This window comes from Neofelis nebulosa, chromosome 5 (assembly GCF_028018385.1).
Source record: "Neofelis nebulosa isolate mNeoNeb1 chromosome 5, mNeoNeb1.pri, whole genome shotgun sequence".
NCBI classification, from domain to species: domain Eukaryota; kingdom Metazoa; phylum Chordata; class Mammalia; order Carnivora; family Felidae; genus Neofelis; species Neofelis nebulosa.
The window spans coordinates 111,195,211-111,203,774 of NC_080786.1; the positions used below are offsets into that span (position 1 = coordinate 111,195,211).

Below are 8,564 nucleotides of genomic sequence, written 5' to 3' on the forward strand. Positions count from 1 at the left end.
AAAATACAGAAGTCTGTTGAATTTCTATATACTAATAATGAAGCAGCAGAGAGAGAAATTAAGAAAACAACCCTATTTACCATTGCACCAAAAATAATAAAATACCTAGGAATAAACTTAACCAAAGAGGTGAAAGATCTATACTCCAAAATATAAAACACTGGTGAAAGAAATTGGAGAAGACACAAACAAATGGAAAGATATTCCATGTTCATGGATTGGAAGAATGAATATTGTTAAAATGTCCATTCTACCCAAAGTAATTTACATATTTAATGCAATCTCTATCAAAATACCAACAGCATTTTTCACAGAACTAGAACAAATAATCCTAAAATTTGTATGGGATTTTGAACAGCCAAAGAATCTTGAAAAAAACAAAGCTGGAGGTATCACAATTCCAGTTTTAAAACTATACTACTAAGCTGTAGTAATCAAACAGTATGGTACTGACACAAAAATAGATATACAGATCAAAATAACAGAATAGAGACCCCAGAAATAAATCCACACTTGTATGATCAATTAATCTATGATAAAGGAGGCAAGATTATTAAATGGGAAAAAGACAGACTTCAATAAATGATGCTGGGAAAACTGGCCAGCTACATGCAAAAGAATGAAACTGGACCACTTTCTTACACCATACACAAAATTAAACTAAAAACAGATTAAAGACCTAAATGTGAGACCTGAAAACATAAAACTCTTAGAAGAAAACATAGGGAGTAAATTCTTTGACATTGGCTATAGAAACATTTTTCTGGATCTGTCTCTTAAGGCAAGGGAAACAAAAGCAAAATTAAACTATTGTGACTACACCAAAATAGATTTTGCACAGCAAAGGAAACTATGAATAAAATGAAAAGGCAACCTACTGAATGGGAGAAGATGTTTACAAATGACATGTTTGATAGGGGTTTAATATCCAAAATGTATAAAGAATTTTAAAGAACTGAACCCCGAAAACCCCAAATAATCCAATTAAAAAATGGGCAGAGGACCCGAATAGACATTTTTCCAAAGAAGACGTACAGATGGCCAACAGACACATAAGAATGGTTCAACATCACTAATCATCAGGGAAATGTAAATTGAAACCACAATGAGATATCACCTCCATTTGTCAGAATGGCTAAAATCAAAAAAATGGTGAGTGTTGGTGAGGATGTGGAGAAAAAGGAGACCTCTGCACTATTGATGGGAATGCAAATTAGTGCAGCCACTGGGGAACACAGTATGGAGACTCCTCAAAAAATTAAAAATAGAATCACCATATGATCCAGTAATTTTACTACTGGGTATTTACCCAAAGGAAAATGAAAATACTAATTAGAAAAGATATATGCACCCCTATGTTATTGCAGCATTATTTACAATAGCCGAATTATGGAAGAAACCCAAGTATTCTTCGACAGATAAATAAAGATGTGGTATATATACACAATGGAATATTACTCAGCTGTAAAAAAAAAAAAAAAAAAAAAAGATATTTCCACTTGCACCAACATGGATGGACCTAAATAAAGGATATAACGCTAAGTGAAATAAGTCAAACTGAGAAAGACAAATACCATATAATTTCACTCATACATGGAATCTAAGCAACAAAACAAACAAAATAAAAAGAGACAAACAAAAGAATAGACTGTTACATATAGAGAAGAAATTGGCGGTTGCCTGAGGGGAAGTGGATAGGGGGAGGCATGAAATAGAGAAAGAAGATAAAGAGTATACTTACGTGATTAGCACTGAGTAATGTATAGAATTGTTTAATTAATTAATGTACACCTAAAACTACAATAACACTGTATGTGAATTATATTTCAATTAAAAAAAATATTGTGGTCCCATTCATATCTTCAAATTGTTTAGATCTATACCTGTGAGTGAATCCTTACAGAAGGGCTGAAATGTTTTAGACTAAACCAGTAACAAAGCTTCTCTCTGGGGAGAGTAACAGATTGAGAAGAAAGCAGGGAAACAAAGGGGAAACCATTGCATCTGACTTATACAGTTTCATTTTTTCAAAAAGGATAATCATCTAGCGACATTTATCGAATGTCTACTATATATCCAGGTACTACCGTGGGTTTTGTTCAAGCAGGATGAAAAGACAGAGTGCTTGCCTGCAATGAGTCCCATCTTATAAACATGTAAAATGTCTTCTGTTTCCAGGCACAACACATCCCATAGACATGACCCGTGTTGGTATTCTAGCCCCTCCAAGGAAATTTTACCAGCTCAGTTCTTCAAATGTGCTCTCCCCCTCCAATCAGCCTTCTCCCATGGACTTCTTGATTACCAACACAACTGCAAACAAGAAGAATAGCCCAGCTTTACATGCCTAAGGCAGTGTAGCCTGTGGTTAAGGCTTGGGGTCTAGAGTTAGACCAGATGGGCATCTGCCATTTGTTCACTGTGTGACCTTGGGCAAGTCTCTTAATATGCCTATGCCTCTGTCTCCTCAGTCAATAGGTACCAACCCTCATAGGTTTGGTGAGAGGACTACATGAGCTAAGACATGTTTAAGCACCCTGAATAATGTTTACCATGTATTAAGTAGTCACAAAATGTCAGCCATAGACATATCAAAGAGCCATCTGCAAGCAACAGACTGTCCCAGTGAAGAAGAGAAAAGAAAAAAAAAAAATCATCTCAGAATCTCAGAGGTAATTTAATAATTTTACAGATGGTGGCACAAAGAAACACATAATGGCTCAACGTCTTTCCTGAGGTCACACAGTTGGTCAGCAGCAGTGCCAGGACCAGAGCTCAGCTTCTCTCTGCCACAGCACAATGCTCTCAAGGAAGAAAAAGGAGGAGAGCTCCAAACTAGCTCTCCACTTAGGTATATATTGTAGGTCTCATCTAACTCCATAATTGGAGATTACAATGTTACAAGTTTTAACACCTGAATAGGTGTTAGCAGGGGGAGAAAGAGCTACTCTGCAGACACTGTGTATGTACAAGGGTAGGGGAGAGGTGGAACGATTGCATCCATGTCAGACTTCAAGTCAAGGCTTGTTTCTACAAAGTATCTGGGATAATAGCCCAGAATGTCAGACTACTTCATCAGAGCTCCCAGAGAGACACCAAACTGTCAAAAAGATATGGCCAAGGCTCACTGCTCAGTCCTGACCACACAGCCTGCAAGCCCTGAAGGGACGTCATGGAAGCAGTGGAGTAGATGGGGAGTGTGTGCTGGGCAGGATGTGGAGACTGGACCCCAGAGATAGACAGTTCTAGAAACACCTTCACCATATAACTGCTGCCATTTCAGCTTGCCGTCCCCCGCCCATCTACATCCCAAGCCTCCCCTTCCCCATCAGGCTCTCCGTGCAGTCCTCTCCTACCTCTCCCACCTTTCCAACCTTTCCACCCACGAACCTCTCAAAGATTTTCCTGCATCACAACCCACTGTCCCTAAGCATAGGTACACATTTTCCAGCCTCAGTGCTTTGCCCCTGCTTTTCTTTTCTCCTACAATACCTGCCACCTGCTGTTCCATGATCCTTTTCCTCTCCATCAAAACCGTTGGGCAAAATCCTTTCCCAGAAAGCCAACCCTTCTATGAAGCTATCCCACAGTAAGAAGTCCTCTTTCCATCTTCTGCACTCCCAGAACCTCCTAGCTCTTTCTCTGGCACCTGATAAATTCTCCTCTCCTCTCAAGACTCTCTTTCCTTCACAGCCTAATATTAGTGTATCACTAACAAGAGGTCAGGACTCAGTAAATGCTAGCCACTAATATGGAGGTAAGAATGGTAGCTGGGAAAATGACATGCAGCAGAGGAAGCTAAGACGGATGGAAATGAAGAGTGAGCACAAGAGCAAAGACTTACTATGTGTCAGAACTATTGTTTCACCTGTGTTAACTCACTTAGTCCTAGAGACAACACCGTGAGGTAGGGCCTATCAATATCTTCGTATTACAGAGGGGGAAACTGAGGCACAGACGGTCTGAGTAACTTGCCCAAGGTTCGAACAGTGGGGTTGCAAATTGAACTAGGCCAATGGGCTCTTTATACTGTTTCACTGTCCCTTCTAACTCTGCATCCCTGAAAACCACGTCAACTGTTCCACCCACTGAATGCACTGCCTTTCTGATTCAAAAACACACTCTGCAACTTGCAATTATGGCACCAAATTCCCACCAAAGGCTTTCTGAGCGAGAAATTAAACATCAATTCTGGTCAGATCTGCCATGACAGTAACTAACATATGACAAAGTCCCAAATCCAAAACATTGCTTAAGCAAAATTATAGATGTTTTGAATGGAATGGGCCTCAGGTCATTCACCTAGGTCAAGATTTGCCATAATTTCCATTGCTAAATCCTGAAATATGTACCACAACTGTCTGCAAGCATACACATCTAACAATCGCTCTAAATATTATTTTGATAGAATTATGGGATTAACATACAATTATAAAGTTACTGATGCACAGAGTTGTTTGTCATGTATTGAAGGAATTTGGACCTCCCACTATGGATGGATGAACACAGAAAAGATATTTTTGGGTTACAACTACATTCACATGTAAGTGAAACAGCAATTACCTACATAATTCAGAATTTAAGTTACTTAATATTAAACATCCAATGAACAGAAGCAAAGGTTTTGTGAATTCAGAGTAAGTCTGATAACTTTCTCAATCTTCTGTCAAAACAGTCAGGGGAATGAGGGGTGGATAAAGATTTCGGCTTTACAAACGCATACTTTGTTCTCACAGAAAGAAAATAGAAAAATACATCTATCAGATTCAACTTTGAGGTCTGGAGAGGCTTACAACAGGACACCAGTTAAATTTCTGTCCCTGGGAAATTTTAAAATAACACACAAGTAACCAAAAATTAAATTATTAGCAAAGCAGAAGAAAAGGAAGCCGACGGTCTGTGCAGTTTGTGGCAGCGAGGGATATTTTCATCTCTCTGACGAAGAGAAGATAATGAGAACAGCAAAAAGACGCAGGAGAGAGATCACAGCGGGAGAAACAGATACCCAGCACGTCTCCAAAACTTACCCAACTCGGTCTGTTTACTCAACACTATTTTTCTCACTTTGCCAGTTTTAAATCAGACAGCGGCTGGGCTTTTGTTGTTGCTGTTTCTGTTCTTTTGATCCCAGAGCCCCATGAAAATTAAACTGTGCGCGGGATGAGATCTGGCCCCGTCTCAATTAGCGGAAAAAAAAGTTTTAAGCCTGGATCCTCGGTTGCTTCTTTGGGAATATGAATAATAAAAGTGACTAGCAGGAGAGGACGTGGGGGACGTGCTCAGCTGACGTCGGGCCCGCGAAGGGGCCGCACAGTTCCTCGGCGCAGCTGTCCAGATGTGCCTCATCTGGCTCCCCCCCACCCCCACCCCCACCGCCACCCCCCGCCCGGGGCACGAACCTCGGCTGCCCAACTACCCCGAAGCTCCAGCTCATTGGTGGCCGCGACTCCCTGCTTGCTGCCTATTGGCCAGCCAGCCCGCCACTCTCGCAGGCCTGGACCCGCCCCCGCCCGCCGGGCTAGCTCGCTCCATCCTCGAGAGGAACCTGGAAGTGCAGCGCGGGCGCTGATGTGGCACTCAGCAGCGGCAGCGGGGCCCGGGAGGGGCTGGGGTCCTCAGGGAGTCCTGCGCACCCAGGACCTACCCCGGCCCCGGCCCCCGTTATGCTCAAGCTTTGAGGCCTTTAGGCTGGTTTGTTTAAACACAATGATTGCAGTCTGTTCTTGGGATGAAATTAAGGCGCGCCGAAGTTGGCTTAAATCCCCTGCATTTCCGAGTGGAAGGGACTGGGGCCCCGGGATGCCCACGCCCCTAAAGGGCGTTCAGGCCAGGCCTGAGGACTTCGTTCTCCCCGCTTTCTCCAGGGAGCGAATGATAAAATTCAAGAATACTTGCTCCAGAGTATTCTTCTGTTGGGGGGGGGGGGGGGGGGTAGGGGGGAAGGGGAGGGTGGAGTTAATGAATCCTTCACTGAAGTCCTTATTAACCAGAAAGGTGAGTGTTTCTGCGTAGAAGCCCACTTACAGCAGTGATTTGGTTACGGGAGTGCTTTGGAAGACTTAGCTGCCGTGGGGTTTTTTGTTGGGTGGTGGCAGTCGTAGAAAAACGGGAAATACTGCTTTATTCTGTGAGAATTTAACCAGAACTGTACCAAATGATACTTTGATCCTGGGGAAATCGTGCAGGGTCGTTGACTGGTTCGTTGATTAGTTGGGGCGGGGAGGGGTGGTCTGCAAATCAATCGCTGTTACAATGTAAGGATATGACAGAAATGTGACCTCACTGAAATATTAAGATGCCGAGAGCAACACTCATTTGGGCTACCCACCGTGAAAGGTTCCAGGCCTTGTACTAAACAGCTTTACCCACATTATCATATATAATTCATACAACCATCTTGTGAAGTAGATACTATAATTATCTCCATTTTCAGATGAAGCTACCAAGATTCAGAGAAGTCTGTTCTAGTATGCCACCAAGGTCTCCAGGTTATGTTTGTGGTACTACATCATGGGCACTTACCATCATGGACTTACCTACCATTTACTGGGAGTGGGTAGGTCAGAATTTGTTGAGTGTATGCCTCTACCTTCTGATGTCCAAAGCTTTTACATCACAGATGATGTCCTCATGGTTGTTGTATTTGTTATCTATTGCTATGTAATGGATTACCACAGATTTAGTAGCCTGGAACACCACGCATTTATTATTGCACAGTTTCTAAGGGTCAGAAGCCGAGGCATGGCTTAATTGCATTTCCTGCGTAAGTCTCACAAGGTTGCAATCAAGGTGTCTGCCAGGCTGCATTCTCATCTGTAGGCTCAACCGGAAAACAATCTGCTTCTGAGCTCCCTCAGGTTCTTGGCAGCATTCATTTCTTTGCAACTATAGGGCTGAGTTCCCAGTTTCTTTCTGGATGTCAGCTAGCAGCTGCCCTTACTTCTTAGTGTCTAGTCTCTGCAGTTCCTAAAAGCCAGGAGGTGAAGATCATGGGGGGCCTTTAAAATCTGTCTGACACAGTGGACTAATCAGACACATTAGGTAGCCCTGATTATAATGTGATCACACCTCCACAAATGCTCCAAAAATTTAGGACCTTGTTCACCAAGTAAAAAATATGTGAGTGGATTAACAATATCCAATCCCTCTGTCAGTCAAGGAAATCCACAAAGAAAAGATGACTATTGAAAGTAATCATGAGTCTGGCTTTCTGAAACATTCGTGATCTGACAATGGGGCACCTTTTATCAAAAAAGCTACACAACAGTGTAGTCAAGATATAGGATCAATCTTCCACACTCATCACCACTGACAGGCAGCTGATATTATTAACCATTGGAAGAGTTCCCTCAAAAACTACTTAAAAAAAAAAGATTCCTGGGGCATCTGGGTGACTCAGTCGGTTAAGCGTCCGACTTCAGCTCAGGTCATGATCTCACAGTTCTTGAGTTTGAGCCCCACGTCACGCTGTCTGCTGACAGCTCAGACCTTGGAGCCTGCTTCAGATTCTGTATCTCCCTCTCTCTCTGCCCCTCTCCAACTTGCACTCTCTCTCTCTCTCTCTCTCTCTCTCTCTGTATCTCTCTCTGTCTCTCTCTCTCAAAAATAAATAAACATAAAAATTTGTTTTAAATAAAATAAATAAACAAACAAACATTCCTGGGGAATTTTGCTTGCAAAAAGATGGAGTAGACATAATTTTCCCTATTTCCCCTGCTAGTACAACTAGAAATCAGACTTAATACACAGGTATACCCTGTTTTACTGTGCTTCTCAGATAATTGAATTTTTTTCAAATTGAAGTCTTGGCAACCCTCTGTTGAGCAAGTCTAGTGGCACCATTTTCCAACAGCACTTACTCACTTTGTTTCTCTGTGTCACATTTTGATAATTCTTACAATATTTCAAACTTTTTCATTATTATTATATTTGTTACGGTGATCAGTGATTATGACTTGCTGAAAGCTCAGATGATAGCAGTTTTTAGCAACAAAGAACTTTTTAATTAAGGTATGTACATCATCTTTTAGACATAGTGCCATTGCACACTTAATAGACTATAGTGTAGTGTAAATATAACTTTTATATGCACTGGAAAACCAAAAAATTCATTTGACTCACTTTATTGCAATATTCACTTTATTGCAGTGGTCTGGAACCAAGCCAGAAATATTTCCAAGGTATGTCTGTATAAATAAACAAAGAAAGACTTTGAAAAGTTGCAAGGAGAAGGTAGACAGGCTAATAATCTAGGGACACAAGGAATGACATGATGGTGAGTTCCCCAGGTTTTCTTTTTGTCTCACTGGCCCAGACTTGGAGCCTAACAAAAGCCTGTTCTCTCTAGCCAAAGGACCAGGAAGGGGAAGCCTAGAAAGACAAAACGAAAAAAAAAAAAATGTTTGGACAATAACAGCTATAATCTAGCCAAATACCACAGAAAACAAAATACCACCAGCAAAGGCCAAATAGAATCTTAGACCTCTCTACCCTTACCAAGTTATACTAAGGTGAAAACAAAGGGCTAGTTCTTTGAAAGGGTCCATGTAATGGACAAACTGCTA

General features: G+C 41.6%; 1 protein-coding gene across 1 annotated transcript in view; it reads right to left on the reverse strand.

Annotated features, from left to right (window-relative positions):
• TMEM45A (transmembrane protein 45A) overlaps positions 1-5,353 on the reverse strand; it is a 75,010-nt gene extending 69,657 nt beyond the window's left edge. Inside the window, exon 1 of the mRNA XM_058731609.1 lies at positions 5,028-5,353. The gene's annotated coding sequence lies outside the window, so the exon portion shown is untranslated. The remainder of the gene's footprint in view (positions 1-5,027) is intronic.
• Between the last annotated feature and the right edge of the window lie 3,211 nt (positions 5,354-8,564).